Source organism: Choloepus didactylus, chromosome 2 (assembly GCF_015220235.1).
Source record: "Choloepus didactylus isolate mChoDid1 chromosome 2, mChoDid1.pri, whole genome shotgun sequence".
Lineage (NCBI taxonomy): Eukaryota > Metazoa > Chordata > Mammalia > Pilosa > Megalonychidae > Choloepus > Choloepus didactylus.
This window is the reverse complement of record NC_051308.1, coordinates 206,442,209-206,467,031: the sequence shown is the minus strand read 5'-3', so window position 1 is coordinate 206,467,031 and position 24,823 is coordinate 206,442,209. Positions and strand designations below refer to the sequence as shown.

At 38.6% G+C, this 24,823-nt stretch overlaps 1 protein-coding gene across 1 annotated transcript in view; it reads left to right on the top strand.

The window, feature by feature from the left end:
* The first annotated feature begins 9,447 nt into the window (after nt 1–9,447).
* Nucleotides 9,448–24,823, top strand: part of LOC119527457 (erythroblast membrane associated protein (Scianna blood group)) — a 31,816-nt gene continuing 16,440 nt past the window's right edge. The window contains 1 exon segment of the mRNA XM_037827505.1: nt 9,448–9,622. The gene's annotated coding sequence lies outside the window, so the exon portion shown is untranslated.

Sequence of the window (24,823 nt, the reverse complement as noted above, 5' to 3'; positions counted from 1 at the left end):
TTCTGAGGGCAGACTGTTACAGGTTTATCTGGTAAAGAAGACAGCAGAATTTAGGAGTTCAGTGTCCCCTCCATCATGATTAGCCCATATATACCTATTCCAATTTTCAGGAGCCAGTTCCTTCCCACTCAATGCCCTCACTTTAACAGCAGACACTGTGCAGTGTTGAGAATTCAATTTATATTGTAAGTCAGCCATTTACACAATAAGACTCTGAGTTTAGAAATCTCAAGTCTGTGGTTACAAGAAATGAGTTCTTTTCAGGCACACATAGAAATTTTCATGTCCTTTATGTGGCACTTGAACTGGGAATTTGAAGCCTTGAGCTCATCCCTTTCTTAAGCAACTGTATCCAGCATATTTAGGAACAACCAGCCAATATCATTACACTTTTTACCTCCACAAAACTGTTAGGGTTTCAAATACACTGTCACCCAGAGCCTTGCTTCTTATGAGCATCTGAGTGGCAATATCCAATGGTGAGATTTTTGTGTATCTCTATTGCCAAGTCACATCATGGACTTTAGTACCATCTTGATCATTGGAAATAGAGTCATTGGTGGCTTTGAACCTAATTAGATTAGAGAACCAATTCCCCACACTCCAGAACCAACTCAGAAATTTCATCCTTAAGATTCTGTTTCTCAAGAACCACTCATGGTACCAAAATCTGTATTAATCAGGGTTCTCCAGAGAAACAGAACCAACAGGATATGTGTGTGTGTGTATATATGTGTATACATATATATATACACACATATGTAAATATTAAGAGGTTTATTATAGGAATTGGTTCACACAACCATGCTGATTGACCTTATGGTTAATGAATAAGGGATTACAGATGTCCTCCAAAAGTAAATCCAAAACTCTAAGACCAAAATCAACAATAATCACTGAGATTGAAATATATATATATAATATTTTATTCACTTTATGTTTGGAAAACATTATTTGGGAAAATATTATATTGGGAAAAATCACTATATTTGAGGGAATATACCTATTCCAATTTTCAATCTTAATAGAGGTTATCACTAGATTCTGGGATTATGAGTGATATCTGTATCAATCTAACTAGTGGTATTTGAGGTCCAAAAAAAATTTCAGAGAAGGAACCTGTGTTAGTTAGGGCTCTCTAGGGAAACAGAATCAACAAGAGATATCTATAAATATAAGATTTTATAAAAGCGTCTCATGTAACTGTGGGTATGCACGAGTCCAAATTCCGTACGGCAGGCAGCAAACTGGCAGCTACAATGAAGATGTTTGATGAACTTCTCAGGAAACAAACTGGCAACTTCAATGAACTCCTCAGGAAACACTTTGTTGGTTAGCCAAAGAAGAAGTGAAGGTCCTCTATCCGTCTCGCTTAAAAGTCTTCAACTGATTGGATTAAATCCAGCTGATTGCATTCTCTCATTGTGAAAGACATGTCCTTCGTTGATGTAATCAGTCACAGCTGTAGCCAATTGACTGATGATTTAATAAACCAGCCTTCTGGTTTATTAACTAGCCACAGGTGTCCTTGCAGTAATGGTTAGGCCAGTGCTTGCTTGACTAGACACCTGGGTACCATCACCTGGCCAAGTTGACACATGAACCTAACCATCACAAAACCCATTATATAATGTGATTTAGTTTATCTGATGAAGATAGAATCCTTCTTGAGGAAGCAGTAAATTATTAATAATAACAAGTTATAAATCAATACAATCACTTTAGAAATTTCTTGCAACAAGTGGCTGGCAAACTGTTGGTCTCTTCATACAACGGTCTACTATACGGCAGTAAATGAATGTACTCAGTGAATCAACCTGGATGAATTTCAGTGTCTTAATTTGTACTCTCCCCCAAACAGAGTATGAGAAAGGCACTTTGGTGCAAGAATTTACTTAGGTGGTGATCCCAGGAAGCAGGAGCAGGAAATGGAGAGTTAAGGCAAAAGGACAAAAAGCATTATTGAGATACTAACCTAGTTGGCAATTGGGCTCAGTGCCGCTGGGAGTTCTCTGGGGAATCATGTAGCATATGGCTCAGAAGTATTCCTCTGAAAGAGGTGAGGCAGGGCAGGAGTACTTTCCTCAGATTTCCATCACCATTGGATGATGTCCCTTGGGTCTCAACTTTCCTGAACTCCTGTACTATGCCAGCACATGGGCTGAATGAATAAATTTCCTAGACTTTGTAGAGAGCTCTGAGATACATAAGTGAAGAAATGCTATGGTCTTTGAGGTGACATGCCGGCTGCTTGCCTGCAAGTGTCCACTTCAGCTGTGCTGAAGGTGAGCTGAGGGGACATGGTGTTTTCCACCACAGATGATGGCTAGACTCAGACAACTTTCCATCTGAGTGAAAAAAAAAAGGAAGTCACGGAGAGTTACGTACAATGTGCTGCCATCTTTATAAATTTCAAAACACTTTAACTGTATATACTGCACTGTTAAGAATACAATTAATGGATATTATGAAAATACAATTAAGGATATTATGAAAAGCAAGAAAAGCACCAAGGGATTTTTCACACATTGGGGGATAGTAAGCAGGTTTGCTTGGTGGAAAGCACAAGTCAGGCTGTAGTGGGAGATAAAGGCAGTGAGTTAAAGAAGGGGGTTAACTGATGGATGATCGTGAAAACAATCTTCTAATTTACTTTGATTTTAAAAGTAAAGGGGAGGAAGAGGGGAAGATGCTGGCATAATGAAGAGTGGAATTTAGTTAGTCTCCTGGAACAACTAATAAACAACCGGGGGGAGAACCTAAGATGGTGGCTAGAAAAGACAGGGCAAAAAAACACTTCCAGGAAAAATACTAGATAAAAGCCAGAAAGTGACCCAGAACACCAGTTCCAGGGATGCACCAGCTAGACAAGGGCTGCTAAATCCACAGTGACCGTGCACTTGGTGAAACCTGGAGCCTGTGTTCAGAAATGAGTGAGTAAGCCATTGAATATCCAGCAGCCAGGCTGTGATGTGGGGAAACCAAGGGTTGGCGTTTGGAGGCAAACTAGTTCTTTTTAAAAAAAACCCAAAAGCGGCTGCAGATATGGCAGTGAGGACTGCACAGTGAAGCATGGCAGGAATGGGTTGTGTGAATGCCTCAATATCTGGCATGGAAGATAGCCTTTCGTGCACCCACTGCTAATTGTCTCGGAGCAAGGCAGGCAGAGGTTAGCCAAAAGGGGAAAAAAAACCATACCCCTTGCAGCCATCTTCCTGGTGGGCTGGGAATGCTCCTGCCCGGCACTGGAGCCACAGCCCAGAGCCGCGCCAAAAAACCCAGCGTGACAGGAAGTGTTTACACCTTCAACTGCATGTGCCACGGTGTCAGGCGTGGACAGTAGCCTTTTGCACACCCACAGCTGGCTGTCCTGGAGCTGGGAAGACAGAGATGTGCAAAAGGGGGGAGATTGGCATGCCCCATGCAGCCATCCTTACAGCAGGCTGGGAACACACCTACATGTCCCAGCAGCCCAGAACTTCCCTGGAGGGATGGTGTGCACTTGTGACATAGCACAACCTTCCCTTAGCAGAGGCCCTAGAAGGGCACGGTTTGGAAGAGGGACCCCCTCAGAAATCCCAGGGACCATACTCCAATACCAAAGACCTGTGGGTCAGCGGCAGAGACAGTATGTGGCAAGACTGAAATGAAGGTTTAGACTCTTGCAACAGCCTTAAATCTCCAGGAACACCTGGGAGGTTTTATTACTAAAGCTGCACTCCCTCCCTAATCACTCAGACACACACCCCACATTCAGGGCAGACAGCACCAACAACACACCCAAACTTGGTGCATCAGTTGGGCCCCACAAGAATCAGACCCCCACACACCACAAAGTCAAAGTTGGGGAGAACTGACTTGAGGGGAATAGGTGACTTGCAGATGCCATCTGCTGGTTGTTTAGAGAAAGTGTATGCCACCAAGCTGTAGATTTGACAAATTAGAAATTCATCTTTGAATAATCCTACATATCCTAAAAGAAACTTATCAAGCAAACCAAATGCCAAGAGGCCAAAAACAACAGAAAATTTTAAAGCATATGAGAAAACAAGATGATATGGATAACCCAAACCCAAATATCCAAATCAAAAGATCAGAAGAGACACAGTACTTGGAGCAATTAATCAAAGAACTAAAGACAAACAATGAGAGCATGGCACAGGATATAAAGGACATGAAGAAGACCCTAGAAGAGCATAAAGAAGAAATTGCAAGAGTAAATAAAGAAAATAGATGATCTTATGGAAATAAAAGAAACTGTTCACCAAATTAAAAAGATTCTGGATACTCATAGTACAAGACTAGTAGAAGCTGAACAATGAATCAGTGACCTCAAGGACCACAGAACAAAAAATGAAAGAACAAAAGAAAGAATGGGGAAAAAAATCAAAAAAATTGAAATGGACCTCAGGGATATGATAGATAAAATAAAACATCCAAATATAAGACTCATTGGTGTCCCAGAAGGGGAAGAGAAGGGTAAAGGTCTAGAAAGAGTATTCAAAGAAATTGTTGGGGAAAACTTCCCAAACATTTTACACAATATAAACACACAAAGCATAAATGCCCAGCAAACTCCAAATAGAATAAATCCAAATAAACCCACTCCAAGACATATTCAGATCAGACTGTCACATACTGAAGAGAAGGAGCATGTTCTGAAAGCAGCAAGAGAAAAGCATTTCAGCACATACAAAGGAAACAACATAAGACTAAACACTGATATTCAGCGGCCACCATGGAGGTGAGAAGGCAGTGGCATGACATACTTAAAACTCTGAGAGAGAAAAATTTCCAACCAATAATACTTTATCCAGCAAAACTCTCCTTCAGATTTGAGGGAGAGCTTAAATTTTTCACAAACAAACAAATACTGAGAGATTTTGCTAATAAAAGTCCTGCCCTGCTTCAGATACTAAAGGGAGCCCTACCAACAGAGAAACAAAGAAAGGAGAGATATGGAGAAAGGTTCAGTACTAAAGAGATCCATATTGGTTCATTAAAGGACAGTAAGAGAGAGAGGGAAAAATATATCTGACAAACATAAACCAAAGGATAGGATGACTGATTCAAGAAATGCCTTCACAGTAATAGCATTGAATGTAAATGGATTAAAATCCCCAATTAAAAGATATAGATTGGCAGAATGGATAAAAAAAATATGAACCATCAATATGTTGCATACAAGAGACTCATCTTAGACACAGGGACACAAAGAAATTGAAAGTGAAAGGATGTGTTCTAGTTTGCTAATGCTGCCACAATGCAAAACACCAGAAATGGATCAGCTTTTATAAAAGGGGTTTATTTGGTTACAAAGTTACAGTCTCAAGGCCATAAAGTGTCCAAGGTAAGTCATTAACAATTGGGTATCTTCACTGGAGGATGGCCAATGTTGTCCGGAAAACCTCTGTTAGCTGGGAAGGCAGGTGGCTGGCATCTGCTCCAAGTTTTGGTTTCAAAATGGGTTTCTCCCAGGACGTTCCTCTCTGGGCTGCAGTTCCTCAAAAATGTCACTCTTAGTTGCACTTGGGGTATTTGTCCTCTCTTCGCTTCTCCAGAGCAAGAGTCTGCTTTCAACGGCCATCTTCAAACTGTCTCTCATCTGCAGCTCCTGTGCTTTCTTCAAAGTGTCCCTCTTAGCTGTAGCTCCTCTTCAAAACATCACTCACAGCTGCACTGAGTCCCTTCTGCTTGTCAGCTCATTTATATGGCTCCACTGATCAAGGCCCACCCTGAATGGGTGGGGCCATGCCTCCATGGAAATTATCTCATCAGAGTTATTACCTACAGCTGAGTGGGGTGCATTTGCATGGAAACACCCAAAAGATTCCAATCCAATCAGCACTAAAACGTCTGCCCCACAAGATTGTATCAAAGGATATGGCTTTTTCTGGGGGACATAATACATTCAAACTGGCACAGGATGGAAAAAATATTTCATGCCAGCTACAGCCAAAAGAAAGCAGGAGTAGCAATATTAATCTCAGATAAAATACACTTTAGATGCAAGAATGTTGGGAGAGACAAAGAAGGCCACTACATACTAATAATAGGGGCAATTTAACAAGAAGAAATAACAATCATAAATGTTTATGCACCCAATCATGGTGCCACAAAATATATGAGACAAACACTGGCAAAACTAAAGGATACAATGGATGTTTCCACAATAATTGTGGGAGACTTCAGCACATCACTCTCTCCTATAGATAGATCAACCAGACAGAAGACCAATAAGGAAATTGAAAACCTAAACAATCTGATAAATGAATTTGATTTAACAGTCATATACAGAACATCACATCCCAAATCACCAGGATACACTTTCTTCTCTAGTGATCACGGAACTTTCTCCAGAATAGACCATATTCTGGGACATAAAACCAGCCTCAATAAATTTAAAAAGATTGAAATTATTCAAAGCACATTCTCTGACCACAATGGAATAAAATTAGAAGTCAATAACCATCAGAGACTTAGAAAATTCACAAAAATCTGGATGTTAAACAACACACTCCTAAAATAAATGGTTTATAATGTAGCATGGAGGGGAACTAGCAATAGAGAGCAATTAATGAAGTGGGAACAATAACACAGTAAGAACAGATAAGCTATTGTGGGTAAATTTAACGTTTTGGGAAAGCCCAGGAATGACTATGGTTTGTTAATTTCTGATTGGTGTGGTAGGAACAAGTTCACAGAAATGTTGCTATATTATGTTATTTTCTTGGGGTAGAGTAGGAACATGTTGGAAGTAAAGTAGTTATTTTAGGTTAGTTGTCTTTTTCTTATTCCCTTGTTATGGTTTGTTTGAAATGTTTTTTTTTTATTGTATATCTTTTTTAAAAAAATTTTTTGTATAGTTAATTAAAAAAAAAGAGTTAATTAAGAAAAATAAATAAATAAATAAACAACCAGGAACAACTAGTAAATAATCTGGAACAACTGCTGGGGGGACAACCATGACTGTCCACACATTGTACACTAACCTGGATTGGGTGGAATGGCTAAGATCACAGCATAAAATCTGTAAGTAAAAACTGTGGAACTGTGCTGGGAGACCCCTCCCCCAACAGCAGGCTGAGCTGTAAAACCTTGCTGTAGGAGAAACCAGTATTCCCAGAGCCAGCAAATATGGCTCAGCTCAGCTCAGCTCCAACTAGGGTTTTAATTAGCAAATGTGGACTGCTGAATACAGGCTACAAACATAGACAAAACCCCTAATAAGCAGACAGAGGCTTTTAGAGACGACTGACCTTACAGAGCCAGAAAGACCAGGGGCTCTCTCTGACCTACGGGTGAAACTGGGGGGCCATGAACTGACTCTTAAAAGGGCTTTCTTTCCTTTTCGCTCTTTGTCACCCTGAGTGGTTCAGTGGAGAGAGCCTCAGCCATTTTAGTTTGCAGCGCTCTGATCCAGAGGGGTAGAGATAACAGAAGCACCAATTCAAATGCAGATGATAACTCCCTAGGGGGTGTATCTTCCCTAAGAAGAAGGAGGTGAGGCCCCAGCTCTAGGACCGGCCTTCCCTTCAGAACTCAGACCCCAGACCCTGGAGGAACAGCGAAAACAGAAACTAAAGGGGCCACACCTCCTTGTACCAATTGGGACAGGCACCACCTGCTGGGCAGGTTAGGAAAAGCACAGTGGCTAGAGGTCTCACAGGAGAATCTGTCATTCTTGTAAGATACGCCCTGAATATAACCTCATTCTGAGACCTGAATCCATTCTGGTCTGGGAAAATCTGATTGGGGTAGCCAAGGAAAACAGGTGCCTAGACAACAGAAAAGTACAAATTACAATAGGAAAAACAAAGATATGGCCCAGTCAAAGGAACAAACTTACACCTCAATTAAGATACAATTGAGATACTGTTTCACTTTAATGAAAAAATCAATTAAAGATTTTCAAAGAAACATGCTAAATCAACTAAAAAACCAAATCTATAAGTTCAGGGAAGATATGGCAAAAGAGATGAAGGATATAAAGAAAACACTGAGTGAACATAAGGTAGAAATCAAAAGTGTGAAAAAACTACTGGCAGAATCTATGGAAATGAAAGGCACAACACAAGAGATGAAAAACACAATGGAGACTTACAAAAGCAGATCTCAAGAGGCAAAAGAAAACACTCAGGAGATGGAGAACAAGACACCTGAAATCCTACACACAAAAGAACAGATAGGGAAAAGAATGGAAAAATATGAGCAATGTCTCAGGGAATTGAATGACAACATGAAACACACCAATATACATGTCATGGGTGTCCCAGAAGAAGAGAAGGGAAAGGAGGCAGAAGCAATAGTAGAGGAAATAATCAATGAAAATTTCCCGTATCTTATGAAAGACATAAAATTACAGATCCAAGAAGCACAGCATACCCCAAACAGAATAAATCTGAATAGACCTATGCCAAGACACTTAATGATCAGATTTTCAAATGTCAAAGACAAAAAGAGAATCCTGAAAGCAGTAAGAGAAAAGCAATCCATCACATACAAAGGAAGCTTAATAAGACGATGTGTGGATTTCTCAGTAGAAACCATGGAGGCAAGAAGGAAGTGGTGTGATATATTTAAGATACTGAAAGAGAAAAACTGCCAACCAAGAATCCTATATCCGGCAAAACTCTCCTTCAAATATGAGGGGGAGTTTAAAATATTCTCTGGCAAACAGACAATGAGAGAGTTTGTGAACAAGATACCTGCTCTACAGGAAATACTAAAGGGAGCACTACAGACAGAAAAGAAAAGACAGGAATGAGAGGCTTGGAACACAATTTTGGGTGGTGGTAGCACAGCAATGTAAGTACACTGAACAAAGATGACTGTGAGCATGATTGAAAGAAGAAGGTTAGGAGCATGTGGGACACCAGAAGGAAAGCGGAAAGGTAAAGAGTGGGACTGTATAACTCAGTGAAACCTAAGAGTGCTCAACAATTGTGATAAAATGTACAAATGTGTTTTTACATGAGGTAGAACACATGAATGTCAACATTGCAAGGTGTTAAAAAATGGGGTGGTATTGTGGGAAAAATACAATCAATGCAAACTGAAAAAAAAAAGTAAAGGGAAGCAAAAAATAAAAACCCCTTTTATAAAAGCCAAAAAAAAAAAAAAAAGACCAACCAAACAAGGAAAACCCCTTTTATAAAAGCCAAAAAAACCCTTTTATAAAAGCCAAAAAAAAACCCCACTTTATAACCTCCCCCCTAAAAAAAAGTAAAGTAAAGGGGAGAAAGCTTTTCAAAAAATATGAGCTAGGATCAAAATGTATCACAGGGATACAGTTAGCACTGAAGGGAAAGGTAGCTGAGGGGCAAAAGTCTCTTACCTCTGTGGCTCTCAGTGGTTCCCTTGACTCTTTGCTCGTTCCTTTATCAGGGGCAGACAGGCAGGGCGAGGCTTGTTGGTTTACAGGGACAGATAGAGGGGTGTCTGTGTGGCAGCAGGAGCCTCCCACTGAAGGCTTCATGCTGTGGAGTAAAATATGAATTTTCCCGGCCCCACCTCTGAGCCCTTCCTGATGCTCCTTCCTGAATACTGACGCCCCTGTGTGGGGTAGGCTGAGTTCTCAGCTCGACCCCCGAGGGACCAATGGCTCCAGCGTCCATAGGTGGTGAGTACTACCCTGTTTCCTCTTTCTTCATCGTTTTAGTCCTTTAACTTTCCCAGGACCCTCAGAGAACAATCACCTTTCTCCTTACTCACAAGAACATTTTAAAGGATGAAACAGGGCAACAGCCATCACTTGAGAAGCACAAAAGGGGATAAGTGACAAGGAGGCTGGACGGTTTTGTCTAAAGACTCTCATTTAATTATTATTGTCATCATTGTTAGTTGTTATAGCTGACATTTATTTAACCATTTCTATTTGCCAAGTCCTGTGCTATGTGCTTTCAGACTGATCATTTGTAGATTTGCAGGGTCTTCTTAAGCCATTTGTGGCTATCAAGGGGACTTTTGTTATGATGCTTTTTCTGATATAGAAGTTTTTGAAATCAAACTGCTTCAAGTTGAAAATGTAAATGCTGCCCAGGGGAAAAAATTCAAAATGTGTAGCAGAAAAAAATCATTTGTTACTATATGAAGAATTGTACAAACATTAAAAAACACACACACACTCACAAATGCTCCAATAGAAAAATGGACAAAGTACATAGACAGTTAATTGACGGAAGTCCAAGTAACACATGAGCAATCAAAGAAATATAAATTAAAATGAAACCATATCACTTATTTTTTAAAACAAGTTACCATTTTGTTGCTCATCAAATTGACAAAGATTTTTAAAATGATAATACCCAGTGATGGCAAAGTTGTGGAGGAACCAGCAATTTCATACATTTCTGTAAACTGATATGACCTTTCTGAAGGTCAATTTGGCAGTGCAAATTAAGTCTTCCCAGGTTAAAGATTGGGAATTCAGGGCCTAAGAGATTAAGTGACTTGCTCCAAGCTACAAAGTCACATAGCTAGGTAGGGACCAAGTCAAGATTAGGACCAAATCTTCCAACTCTGGCCCTTAATCCAGTATCAATTTCAGCAATCTTTATAATGGTGATGTATTGGAAAACAACCTAATAGCCTACAATATAGAATTAGTTTTTAGATTCTCATACATCCATATGATGAAATACTGTGAAATTATTGAAAGGATATTTGATGGCATGGTAGAAGGCATACAATGAAGTGCTTGGTTAAAACATCAAGTATCCAAACATATACAGTATGGGGCTTATTTTTTTAAAGTCATCTATATATGCATAGAAAAAATATTTGAAGAAAAATATTATCTCTGGGTAGTGGAATTACAGATGACTTAATCTTTGTCCTTTTTTATGGTTTCAGGATTTTCTTTAACAAGTCTGTATTTCTTTTTTAAGTAGGCTAGAGAATAATAAATTTTATTTAATAAAAACTGTAAATTAGCTGAAATGCCATGGGGCCTTATCCTGGATGACTGATGGGTGACTGTCAGGGCAGGGAGAGCCCATGCAATGTGAGGGACTGATGGAATCTGACAGAATTGGAGGATAAAGACCCTGGGAGATAGTGAGAAGAGAGGGCTTTTTGCTTCTTGAGGTTGGATTGGTACAAATTAGAATTACAATTCTAATTATAGAAATAAACAAATATATATTTACATGTAACAATATATATTGGGGGCCCTGGTGTACTGCAGGTGAGTCACAGCAAAGGTGGCACTTAGGCAGCTGCTAATGAAGACTCTCCTTCTGTTCACCCTTTTATTTTCTCAGCCTTTCCTTTCTCCCTTGTTTCCCCACTTGCTATCCTCAATTTCCTCTTCTGTCCTTTGGCTTCTTCTCCCCATCTGATTTGGAAGCTTCTGTTGATTACTATGGTTCTCCTTCACCACTGCTCTAACCTCTGAAAGCTCTCAGAAATAGAATCTGACTAACCCTGCTCTTAACACAATAGTTTTGTAATCTTAAGCATCAAGTTTCCAAATTAAGTTATTTCTAGCAGAGAACTGAAAGTTAGAGTAACACTCTTGAAATTTAAAGATATTTTTCCTTTTCATGAAGCAGAATTATAATATATTGAACCTGGAAAGGAACTTAAAGCTCCATCACATCTAAATTTCTCAATTAAATGATTTTGCTTTTGCTATATTTAGTTTCGTGTTATATGTTTCCATGCTGATATTATATTTCATTAATAATTTGGAAAATAGACATGAGAAAAAAAATTGCCTATATTTCCACCATCTTAACTATTAACAACTATTCATATTTTATAGGACTTCCTTTTAGTTCTTTTCTAGTGCATTCTTTAATATAGTTATAATAATTGTAAATATATTGTTTTACATTTTGCTTTTAACACATCATTAGTAGTTTTCATTTGAAACATAGATTTGATGATTCATAATTTACTTAGTCATTTCCTTACTAATATACCTGTTGAGGGTGCAGTTTTTCACTATTATAAAAATGCTACTAAGATAATGGAACTTTTTATATTTCACTTTCTTTTCTTAGGGTTGATTTCCAGGATATTTTTTTTACTGGCTCATAAAGCAAGAACATTTCCTTACCTCTTATTGCTTCCCTCTTTATAATGAACTCAGCAATGTAAGTGATTCCTCCATTTTAAGGATGGGAAACTTAGGTCCTAAGAGTTTAAGTGACCTGTTCCAAGTTACAAAGTCATACAGTTCATTAGGAACCAACCCAACACTGGGACCAAACCTTCTGACTCTGGCACTCAATCCGCTAGGGATACAAGCCTTTCTTTCAGCATTTGGTTTTATTTAGCCTAGATTTGGGGGGGAATTTTCCCATAAGCTCTTTCTTTGTTCTTTTCAGATAGGATTATGACTGCAGTTAACAGCTTTAACAAAAAAGCTAAGATATCATATCACACTAGTCACACTCTACCAACAGCAGAAAACATATTTTTTTTCCAAAGAGCACATGAAACCTTTACTAAAATAGACCACATATTGGAACATAAAACAAGTCTCAATAAATTTAAAAGGATTCTAATCACACAAAGTATGTTTTTTAAGCACAATGGTGTTAAATTAGAATTCAATAACAGAAAGGCATTTGGAAAATTCCCAAATATTTTGAAACTAGATACACTTTTAAATAACCTATAGATCAAAGAAGAAATCAAAAGGGAAATTAGGTAGTATTCCGAACTGTTGCGAAGCAGAAATTATGATCTCCTTTGTGGACTAACAGGTGATTGTGTAAATCAGTGGTTCTTTTTTTTAATTTTTTTTTAATTTAATAAATTTTATTCTGAAATAAATTCAATCTTACAGGAACAGTTGCAAAAACAATACAAACTCCATACATAGAACTCCATCATACCCCGACCCCCCTCCCCTGATACCCTGACCCACCACCTTTAACATCCTCTCACACCATCATTTCTTTCTTTCCCTCCCTCTCTCCCTCCCTCCCTCCCTCCCTCCCTATCTATCATCCATCATCTATTGCTCTGTCCTCTGAACATATGAGAGCAAGCTGCACATATCTTTGAAAAATCAATATAATTCACATATACCTTTCCCATGAACAAGCACATTCTTTTATGCAATCTCATTAAGCGCAGCTAAGAAGTTCAAGAAATTCAACATTGATATAAAGCTTACATTCTGTATTTCCTTTTTTTTTTTTTCCTTGTGTCCCATCTGTGTCCCTTTGAATCTCCTGTCCTCCATCCTCAGATCCCATCCAGGATCATCCTTGGCATTTAATTGTCATCTATTTAGACTGTCTTTTTTTTTTTTTTCAATTGTGGAAACATATATATAGCCTAAATCTTCCCATTCCACCCCCTCCCTAGCATTCCATTAGTGGGATTAATCACATTTAGAATATTGCATTGCTATCACCTTCCCACCATCCATTTCTAGAAGTTTCCCTTCACCCCAAACAGAAACCCTACTCTCATTTCTTAACTCCCCATTGCCCCTTCCCCCACTTCTCGGAACCCCTACTCTACTTTTCATCTCTATGGCCGTATTCTCTGATACTTTCTTTGTGTTTACCGTGGGGCTTAAATTTAACATCTTAAGTCTATAACAAGCTTGTTTTTCTTTGATACCAACTTAACTTCAATATGACACATAAACTATGTTCCTATACGCCATCATTCCCCCACCTTTACGTAGTTCTTGTCAAAAATTACCTATTTTTCATTGAGTCCAAAACCACTGATTTATCATTATAGTTTATCTATTTTAGATCCAGTAGGAAGTAAATAGTGGAGTTATAAGTCAAAAATACAGTAGTATTGGTATTTATATTTACCATGTGATCTTCACTGGAAATCTTTATTTCTTCATGTAGTTTCAGTCAATTGTTTAGTGTCCCTTCCTTTCAGCCTGCTCAACTCCCTTTAGCATTTCTTATAGGACTGATTACTGGTTGTGAAGTCCCTCAGCTTTTGATTATCTGGGAATGTTTTCATCTCCCCCTCATTTTTATCCTCCAGGTGTTTGTGAATTCTCCAAGTCTCTGATGGTCATTGACTTCCATTTTTATTCCATTGTGGTCAAAGAATGTGCTTTGAACAAATTCATTTTTTTTTAATTGAGGCTTGTTTTTATGTCCCAGCATATGGTCCATTCTGGAGAAAGATCCATGATCACCAGAGAAGAATGTATGTTCCAGTGACCTGGGATGTAATATTCTATACATGTCTGTTAAAATTCTCTATATCTCTGTCTCCTTTCTTTGTTTCTCTGTCAGTAGGGCTCCCTTTAGTATCTGAAGTAGGGCAGGTCTTTTATTAGCAAAATCTCTCAGCCTTTGTCTGTGAAAAATTTAAGCTTTCCCTCAAATTTGAAGGAGAGTTTTGCTGGATAAAGTATTCTTGGTTGGAAATTTTTCTCTCTCAGAATTTTAAATATGTCATGCCACTGTCTTCTCGCCTCCATAGTGGCCGCTGAGTAGTCACTACTTAGTCTTATGTTGTTTCCTTTGTATGTGGTGAATTGCTTTTCTCTTGCTGCTTTCAGAACTTGCTCCTTCTCTTCAGTATTTGATAGTCTGATTGTAATATGTCTTGGAGTGGGTTTATTTGGATTTATCCTATTTGGAGTTCGCTGGGCATTTATGCTTTGTGTATTTATATTGAGTAGAAGGTTTGGGAAGTTTTCCCCAACAATTTCTTTGAATACTCTTTCTAGACCTTTACCCTTCTCTTCTCCTTCTGGGACACCAATGAGTCTTAAATTTGGACATTTTATCTATCACATCCCTGAGATCCATTTCAATTTTTTTGATTTTTTTCCCCATTCTTTCTTCTGTTCTTTCATCTTCTGTTCTGTGGTCCTCAAGGAGGCTGAGTTGTTGTTCAGCTTCCTCTAATCTTGTATTATGAGTATCCAGAGTCTTTTTAATTTGGCCTACAGTTTCTTTAATTTCCATAAGATCTTCTATTTTTTTATTTACTCTTGCAATATCTTCTTTATGGTCTTCTAGGGTTTTCTTTATGTCTTTTATATCCTGTGCCATGCTCTTCTTCATGTTGTTTATATCCTGTGTCATGCTGTCACTGCCTGTCTGTAGTTTTTTGATTAATTGTGCCAAGTACTGTGTGTCTTCTGATCTTTTGATTTGGGTGTTTAGGTTTGGGTTCTCCATATCATCTGGTTTTATCATAAGCTTTAAGATTTTCTGTTGTCTTTGGCCTCTTGGCGTTTGCTTTACTTGGTCTTTAATTTTTGTCAGAATTGCAGCTTGGTGGTGTACACTCTCTCCAACCAACCAGCAGATGGCACCTGTGAGTCACCAATTCCCCTCAAGTCAGCTCTCCCCAACCCTGTCTTTGTGGTGTGTGGGGATCTGACCCCCATGGGGTCCACTTGGTGCACTTAATTTGGGTGTGTTGTTGGTAGGTGCCATCCGCCCCAAATAAGGGGCATGCATCTGAGTGGTTAGGGAGGAAGGGCAGCTTTAATAATCAAACCTCCCAGGTGTTCCTGGAGATTTAAGGCTGTTCTCTGCCAATGACCCAAAAATCCTTGGTACTGGCATAGGCTCCCTGGGATTTCCGAGTGGTTCCACCTTCCCTGCTGTGCTCTTCCAGGACTCTGCTGTGGGGGGAAGGGCCGTGCCACATCACAAGTGTGCACCAGCCTCCAGGGAAGCCCTGGGATGCTGGGCTGTGCAGGGGCATTCCCAGCCCACTTCAAAGATGGTTGAATGGGACATATTAACTTCCCCTTCCACACAGCTCTGCCCTCCCAGCTCTGGGACTAACAGCTATGGTGTATTCAAGGCCACTGTCCACGGCTGATATTGTGGCATGTGAGCGGTGCTGCAGGAAAGACTCCCTGTCACACTGAGTTTCTTGGTGCAGCTCTGTGCTGTGGGTTCAGCCCCGGGCAGGATTGCCCCCGCCCACCGGGGAGATGGCTGGAAGTCGTGCATTTTTTCCTCCTTTTTAGCCTATAATTCTTGACTGGTATGAGGAGATATGGCCGTGTTCCCCCAGGCTCTGGGATCTGGTTCTGAATGGAAAGGGCCCCACCCCTTTCCTCTTGGAGAAGATAGACCCCCTAGGGGGAGGCTATTAGCATTTCAATGGTCTCTCTCTCTGCTTGTGCTATCTCCACCCTTCTCTGAGTCACAGCACTGGGAACTGAAAATGGCTGGGGCTTTCTCCACTGAGCCAAAAAAGAAACTGATAACCCCCTTCAGACCTAGTCCAAGGCGACCCTCCAGCTCTCCAAGGTCAGTCGTCACCCAAAGCCTCAGTCTGTTTTTTGGGAATTCATACCTGTGGTGAGCAGTTCACACTTGCTACTTAAAACCCCAGTTGGAGCTCAGCTGAGCTATATTCGGTTGCTGGGGGAGGGGGTCTCATGACTTGGATCCACAGGTTTTACTTACAGATTTTATGCTGTGATCTTGGGCATTCCTCCCAATTCAGGTTGGTGTATGATGAGTGGACAGTCTCATTTGCCCCCCTGCAGTTATTCTGGATCATTCATTATTGTTTTGGGTTTTCTTCAGTTGTTCCAGGGGGACTACTTAGCTTCCACTCCTCTCTATGCTGCCATCTTCCCTCTCCTATCCCAATCAGTGGTTCTTAAATTATTTTTGTTTTAGACCCCTGTAAGAATATGAAAACCATGCTTTCTTTAATGAAAAAAATGTATATTCGTATCAAATTTTTCTTAAAATGGTAGGAAGTTATCAAATACCCTTTAGGAGTCATCAAGATACCTAATTTTAAGAATTTCTTGTGTATTTTGTTTATTTCTGTTCAGTTAATGGTTAAGATTACATTGTAGCCTGAAAAAAACAGTTATCTCATAATTCTGTACTCCAGTAGTTTGGAGGTTGCAGTAACAGATGTGATTTCTATGCTTCTTATTGGATAGATGTTAGAACTATATGAATTTTCAGGGTTTGATTAACAATTAAGGAAGAACAATCTGTAATAACCCGTCAAACTAAACATTCAAGAAATTAAGGATCCGTTAACATTTTTGCATTCAGCAATTATAGTTTATATGTAAAATTCGTATCTGAAAAATATTTGTACAGTATTATATGAAATAAATTGGATTTTAAAATTACTTTACCAAGTTCTTACATTATACATGAAGAGGCATAATATTACAAGAAGGTTGACTGTGATAAGTTAAAGATGTATACTATTAGCTCTCAAGCAACCACTAAAATACCAAAGGAAAGAATTAAAGCTAATAGGTAAAAAAAAAAAAAGGAGATAAAATGGAATTAAAAAACTCAACCCAAAAAAAGACAGAAAGTGAGGGAGAAAGGAAACAAAGAACATATGGGACAAATAGAAAGCAAACAAGAAAGCAGGTTAATTTTAAACCTAAGAAAATCAATAATCACATTAAATGTAAGTGGCCTAAGTACTCTAATTAAAATGCAGAGATTGTCAGACTGTATGAAAAAGCAGGATCCACCTATATGTTGCTTATAAGATACCAGTGTTAAATATAAAGGCACAAATAAATCAAAAGTAAAAGGATAGAAGAAATATACCATGTTAATTCTAATCAAAAGAAATCTGGTGTAGCTATATTAATACCAGACAAAACAAATTTCAGAGCAAAGAATATTACCAGGGATAAAGAAGGACATTTTATAATGATAAAGGAGTCAATTTATCAAGAGGATATAAAAATCCTAAGTATTTATGTACATAATAACAGCACTTTAAAATACATGCAGCAAAAACTGATAAAACAGCTAAGAGAACTAGACCAATCAACAATTACAATTAGAAATTTTATTGCTCTTCCCTCAATATTTGATAGAACAAGTAATACAGAACATTAGAATAACACTATCATCTTGACCTAATTGACGTTTATAAGACACCCTACCCAACAATAACAGAATATACATTTTTTTTCAAGAGTATATGAAACATTTACCAAAACAGACATATGCTGGGACAGTAAACATTTCTCAATAAATGAGGGCTCAAATCATACAAAATATGTTTTCTGACCAGTATCGAATTAATTGGGAAAACAATAACAAAGTTATCTGGAAAATTCCTAAATATTGGGAACTAGATGTCACACTTCTAGATAATCCATAGATCAAAGAATAAATCAAAAAGGGAATTAGAAAATATGTTGAACTAAATGAAAATGAAAATGCTACATATCAGAATTTGTAGGATGCCACTAAAGTAGTAGCTAGAGAGAAATTTATAGCTCCTAAATGACTCTACTAGAAAAGAAGAAAGCTCTTAAATCAACCACCTCAGCTTCTACTTTCAGCAATTAGAAAAAGAACAAATTAAACCCAAAGTCAGCAGAAGAAAGGAAGTAATAAAGATCAGAGCAGAAGTCAATAACATTGAGACTCGCGACAAGATGGCAGCATAGAGAGGAGTGGAAGCTAAGTAGTCCCCCTGGAACAACTACAAAAAACCAGAAACAACTAGTAAATAACCCAGAATAACTGCGGGGGGACAAACGAGACCGTCCATTCATCATACACCAACCTGTATTGGGAGGAATGCCCGAGAACACAGCATAAAATCTGTAAGTAAAACCTGCGGAACCAGGTCGGGAGACCCCCTCCCCCATAGCCCGAACTGCAAAGCCTCGTGGTGCCAGAGAGAAGCTCTCTCCCAGCAAGCAAATACAGCTCAGCTGAGCTCCAACTGGGGTTTTAAGTAGTGAGTGTGAACTGCTCACTACAGGTACGCAGCCCCAAAAAACAGACAGAGGCTTTGGGTGACGACTGACCTGGGAGAGTCGGAGGGTCGCCTTGGACTCCGTCTGAAGGGAACTATCTGTTTCTTTTTTGGCTCAGTGGAGAAAGCCTCAGTCATTTTCAGTTTCCAGGGCTGTGACTCGGGGAAGGGTGGAGACACCACAAGCAGAGAGCGAGACCATTGAAATGCTAATGACCTCCACCTGAGAGGTCTGTCTTCTCTAGGAGAAAAGGGGTGGGGCCCTTTCCATTCAGAACCAGACCCCAGAGCCTGGGGGAACACGGCCATACCTCCTCACACCAGTCAAGAATTATAGGGTAACAGGCGTCACCTGCTGGGCAGAAAAGCACAGTGACCCGAGGCATCAAAGGGTGGAGCAATTTTCTAAGACACACCCGCAGAGAAACCAGATTCTGAATATTTCTTCCCTCTGGGACCTGAGCCTGTTCTGGTCTGGGAAAACCTGATTTGGATAACCAAGGAAACCATGCCTAGACAACAGAAAATTACAACCTACACTAAGAAAAACAAAGTTATGGCCCAGTCAAAGGAACAAACGTACACTTCAACAGAGATACAGGAATTTAAACAACTAATGCTAAATCAATTCAAAAAGTTTAGAGAAGATATTGCAAAAGAGATAGAGGCTGTAAAGGAAGCACTGGACATGTATACGGCAGAAATCAAAAGTTCAAAAAACCTACTAGTAGAATCTATGGAAATGAAAGGCACAACACAAGAGATGAAAGACATAATGGAAACATACAACAGCAGATCTCAAGAGGCAGAAGAAAACACTCAGGAACTGGAGAACAAAACACCTGAAAGCCTACACGCAAAGGAGCAGATGGAGAAAAGAATGAAAAAATATGAGCAACGTCTCCGGGAACTCAAGGATGAAACAAAGTACAATAATGTACGTATCATTGGTGTCCCAGAAGGAGAAGAGAAGGGAAAGGGGGCAGAAGCAATAATAGAGGAAATAATTAATGAAAATTTCCCATCTCTTATGAAAGACATAAAATTACAGATCCAAGAAGCGCAGCGTACTCCAAACAGAAGAGATATGAATAGGCCTACGCCAAGACACTTAATAATCAGATTATCAAATGTCAAAGACAAAGAGAGAATCCTGAAAGCAGCGAGAGAAAAACAATCCATTACATACAAAGGAAGCTTAATAAGACTATGTGCGGATCTCTCAGCAGAAACCATGGAGGCAAGAAGGAAATGGTGTGATATATTTAAGATACTGAAAGAGAAAAACCACCAACCAAGAATCCTGCATCCAGCAAAGCTGTCCTTCAAATATGAGGGAGAGCTCAAAATATTCTCTGACAAACAGACAATGAGAGACTATGTGAACAAGACACCTGCCCTACAGGAAATACTAAAGGGAGCACTACAGGGTGATAGAAGACAGGAGTGTGTGGTTTGGAACACAATTTTGGGAGATGGTAGCACAACAATGTAAGTACACTGAACAAAGGTAACTATGAATACGGTTGAGAGAGGAAGATGGGGAGCATGTGAGACACCACAAGAAAGGAGGAAAGATAAAGACTGGGACTGTGTAACTTGGTGAAATGTAGAGTATTCAACAATTGTGATAAAATGTACAAATATGTTCTTTTACGAGGGAGAACAAGCAAATGTCAACCTTGCAAGGTGTTAAAAATGGGGAGGCATTGAGGGAGGGATGCAATCAGCATAAACTAGAGACTGTAACTAATAGAATCATTGTATTATGCTTCCTTTAATGTAACAAAGGTGATATACCAAGGTGAATGCAGATAAGAGGGGGGATAGGGGAGGCATGTTAGACACTTGACATTGGTGGTATTGTCTGATTCTTTATTTTACTTTGATTTAAAGTTATTTTTCCTTTTGCTGCTTCCTAGCTGTCATTTTTTTGCTTCCTCTTTCTTTTGCCTCTCTACCTTCTTTGACTCTCCCTCCTGCCTTGTGGAAGAAATGTAGATGCGCTTGCTTAGTATGAGCAGGATGTTCAATCAGGATGAACTTAAATGTTTGGAAATGAACAGGGGTGTTGGTAGCAAGATGTGAGAATAACTACAGCGCCGAATGGTGTGTGAATGAGGTGGAAAGGGGAAGCTCAGAGTCATATATGTCACCAGAAGAAAAGTTGGAGGTCAAAAGATGGAAATGTATAAAACTGAATCCTATGGTGGGCAATGTCCATGATCAACTGTACAAATACTAGAAATCACTTCATGAACCAGAACAAATGTATGACAATACAATTAGAAATTAATAATAGAGGGGCATATAGGGAAGAACTATATACCTATTACAAACTATATACTGCAGTTACTAGTATTTCAACATTTTTTCATAAACAGTAACAAGCGTACTATATCAATACTAGGAGTCAACAATTGAGGGGGGTTGGTTAGGGATAGGGGAGGTTTAGAGTTTCCTTTTCTTTCTTTCTTTTTTCATCTTTCACTTTATTTCTTGTCTGGAGTAATGAAAAGTTTCTAAAAATTGAACAAAAATTAAGTGTGATGGATGCACAGCTGTATGAGGGTACCCAGGGGCAAGTGATTGTACACTTTGGATCTTTGGATAATTGTATGGTATCTGAACAATCTCAATAAAAATGAAAAAAAAAAAAAAAAAAAAAAAAAAAAAAAAGAAGTCAATAACATTGAAAACAGAAAAACATAAGAGGAAATTAATGAAACCAAAAGCTGGTTCTTTGAGAAAATCAGTAAAATCGATAAACCTCTAGCTATACCGATCGATGAAAAGAGACCAATATCAGGAACGAGATAGGTGACATCACTAGAAATTCTACAGATATTAAAAGGATAATAAGGGAATATTGTGAACAGATTTATGCCACTTAATTGAAAAAATTCCTTAAAAGACACAAACTACCAAATCTTACTCAAAAGAGATAGATAATCTGAATAACCCTATATTTATTACCTAATTACGAAAACCAGAAAAATATATTGCAGGAAAAGAAAAGTACTGACCCATATCCTTTGTGAACTTAGAGGTAAAATTCTTAACAGAATTTTAACAAATTGTATCCAAAGATACCTGATTGACTGGGGTTTATTCCCAGAATACAAGGTTGGTATAACATTCAAAAGTCAACAAATTTGATTCCCTGTATTAACAAACTAAAAAATAAAAGCCATGTAATCATCTCAATAGATGCAGAAAGAACATTTGACAAAATTCAACATCCATTCCTGATAAAAACTATCAGAAAACTAAGAATAGATGGGAAATTCCTCAACTTGATAAACAGCCTCTAAGAAAATCCTACAGCTAATGTTATATCCACTGGTGAAAGACAGACTGTCTTCCCCTAAGTTCAGGAACAAGGAAAGAAGATACTATCCAGTACAATAATGCAAAATTAAGAAATCAAAGACTCCAGATTAAAGAGGAAGAAGGAAGACTGTCTTTGCTCAAAGATAATGTGATTATCTATGTAGAAAGTCCTATGGTATCTACTGAAATGATACTAGAACTAATTGAGTTTAGCTAGGTTACAGGACATAAGACAAATACAAATGTCAATTGTATTTTTATATGCTAGCAAAAAAAAAATCAGAAATTGAAATTAATAAATTAATACCATTTACAATAGCATCCAACTATTAAATACTTAGGAATAAATATAACAAAAAATGTGCAAGACCTATACATTGAAAACTAAAAATTTTTAAATTTTTATGAGATAAATTAAAGGAGATCTAAATAAGTGGAAAGATACATCATGTCTATTGGGTAGAAGATTCAATATTGTCAAAGTGTCAATTGTCCCTAAATTGTGGCATGTACATTGAACTTGAGGAAGTGAAATCATATTTTATATTTAGTTGGGGAACTTTCTTCATAAAGACATTCCATAATCACTCTGTAAGGTAAAGAAGTCATTTGCACATTTTGTAACTCATGACATGGAGCTATGCATTTGTTCATTCATTCACCTATTTATCAATGTTTTACATTCTACCTACTTCCAGAAAGGGTCCTGCCGGTTTGCTTGCATGATACTTTGCTATGTGCATGATTGCCTTTCCTGTTCTAAGGGTGAAATGAGGACAGCAACACCTACTTTTCACGGTTATTGTCAGTATGGAAGACAATGTATGCAGAGTACCTACGTATGTAATAAAGTGGCACTACTGTTAATGTAGACAATATTAACAATTTAAAATATATTGGTGATTGTGTTAATTCAATCATATATTAATATATATAAAGTTATCAAAATTTGATATATATTAGCTGAGAACATGATAGAGAAAGGGGCCATCCTTGCCAGTTGTATCAGAAGACTAAATCCTGGAGATCAGTATGGTGACCAGATGATTCTTATGAAATAAAAACCTGACAGCACTTCTTAATTTTCATCTCAAAGCTCTGAGGGAGACTGGCGGTAGCTGCAGCTTCTGTTTGATAGTACCCATGGGGACTTCCAGCTCCTCTTCTTCCTCATCCTCCTCCTTTTAATCTATTTGTTTTCTGATTGCCAGAACTATACATGTTCAAGGTAGAAAATTTGAAAAATACAGAAAAACACAGGAAAACCATACTACCACCCTCCAAAGTAGCCACTGTTAATATTTTGATATCTAAATTCTCACCTTTTTTCTAAGCACTTTCCCTCCTAGGAAGGGTATCATGCTGTACATAGTTTGTTTTTTTTTTTAACTCTTTGATTTATAGCAAACATTTCTCAATGCTATTAAACCTTGGTCTATCATATGATTATGAAATGCTGAATAGTATTCCATTTTAAGAATGTACCATAGTTAACCATTCCCATTTTAATGGACTTTTTAGTTTGTTTCGATTTTTCCGTTTTATAAATAACTATGTGATGAACATCCTCACCATCAAATCCTTGTGCCCAACCTATTTATTTCCTTAGAATTCTTTTCTGGAAGTACAATTACTGTATTAAAGCTTTTGGATTGTTGTGCAAGGTGAATCATGGGAGGAGGGAAGAGACACAAACTGATACAGTATAACTTTACAGAAGAGAATTTATTGAATTGCAAGACTACAACCATTTATCATTAATGATACGATAGTTGAAAGTAAAGTGGTCTGTCCAACAGACAAAGAAAAGGAAAAGAAAAACTCACCAAACTGGGGAAAGCCCCCACATGTGATACTACTGGCTGGGGATGTCCTGGGTCTTCAGCCGATCAGAGTTCTGGTTTCCACACGGTCCCAGACAGAGCGTCCCCCCCTGGATGAGAACTCCAACTTTTCCTGGGACTCGGGCTGGTATTTATGGCAGTTTGTCCAGGAGTAGAAGTGACTTGCTGCACGTCTCAAGGAAGGGCTAATTCCTTAGGAAGATCACAAAGACTTCCTTATCTTAATTTTACCAGCACATCCGGCAGAGGGGGAGCCTACCCCTCGGCACACAGGTGATCTACTAACTATTATCGAAACTCCCGGGTAAACTTGTTAGGCTTCAGTGACTTCCTTTGTTATACATATCTTTGGTCCGCATTCCCTTCTAGACAGGCCGGCACCTGCTGACATACAGGGCAGCTATCTGCTTATGGTTCATGTTGGTTTGATCCATACATTACACCTTCCTACAATTTCTAACACATGTATATTTGTAAACTGTTTGATACTTATTGTTTTTTAAATAGAAATTACCATTTTATTACAAAGATTCTCACAAAAATGAAAATAGCATCTCAAAAAGGAAACTCAACCTCCACCTGCAGAACTGAGGAAGGGCAGAGAAAAGACAGGCAGCGTGAGTTTCTTGGCTCACTTGGAACCAGGCTGCAACAGTGGGAAGGTATGAGAAAGGAACCAATCTAAAAACAACTGATGTTACTTTAAGGAACCTGAAAAGAACAAGGGGTCCCCGAAGGCCCAGCATCCCTTCTAGAATAGTAAGGGCATCTTTCCAAAGCCACTATACTAAGCAAGCACTTGGCACTTTAGGATTTTGTTCTGTGCTTAAAGCATCCCTTCCACCCAGACCTGGTATTCTTTATGGTTCAAAATTAAAGAGTTGGGGAGGGAGGGGTGGAGGGATGGCAAGACAGCAAAGCCACCCTGGGCTTAGGGTCCTGGTTCCTGTCTGGTCCCTAGG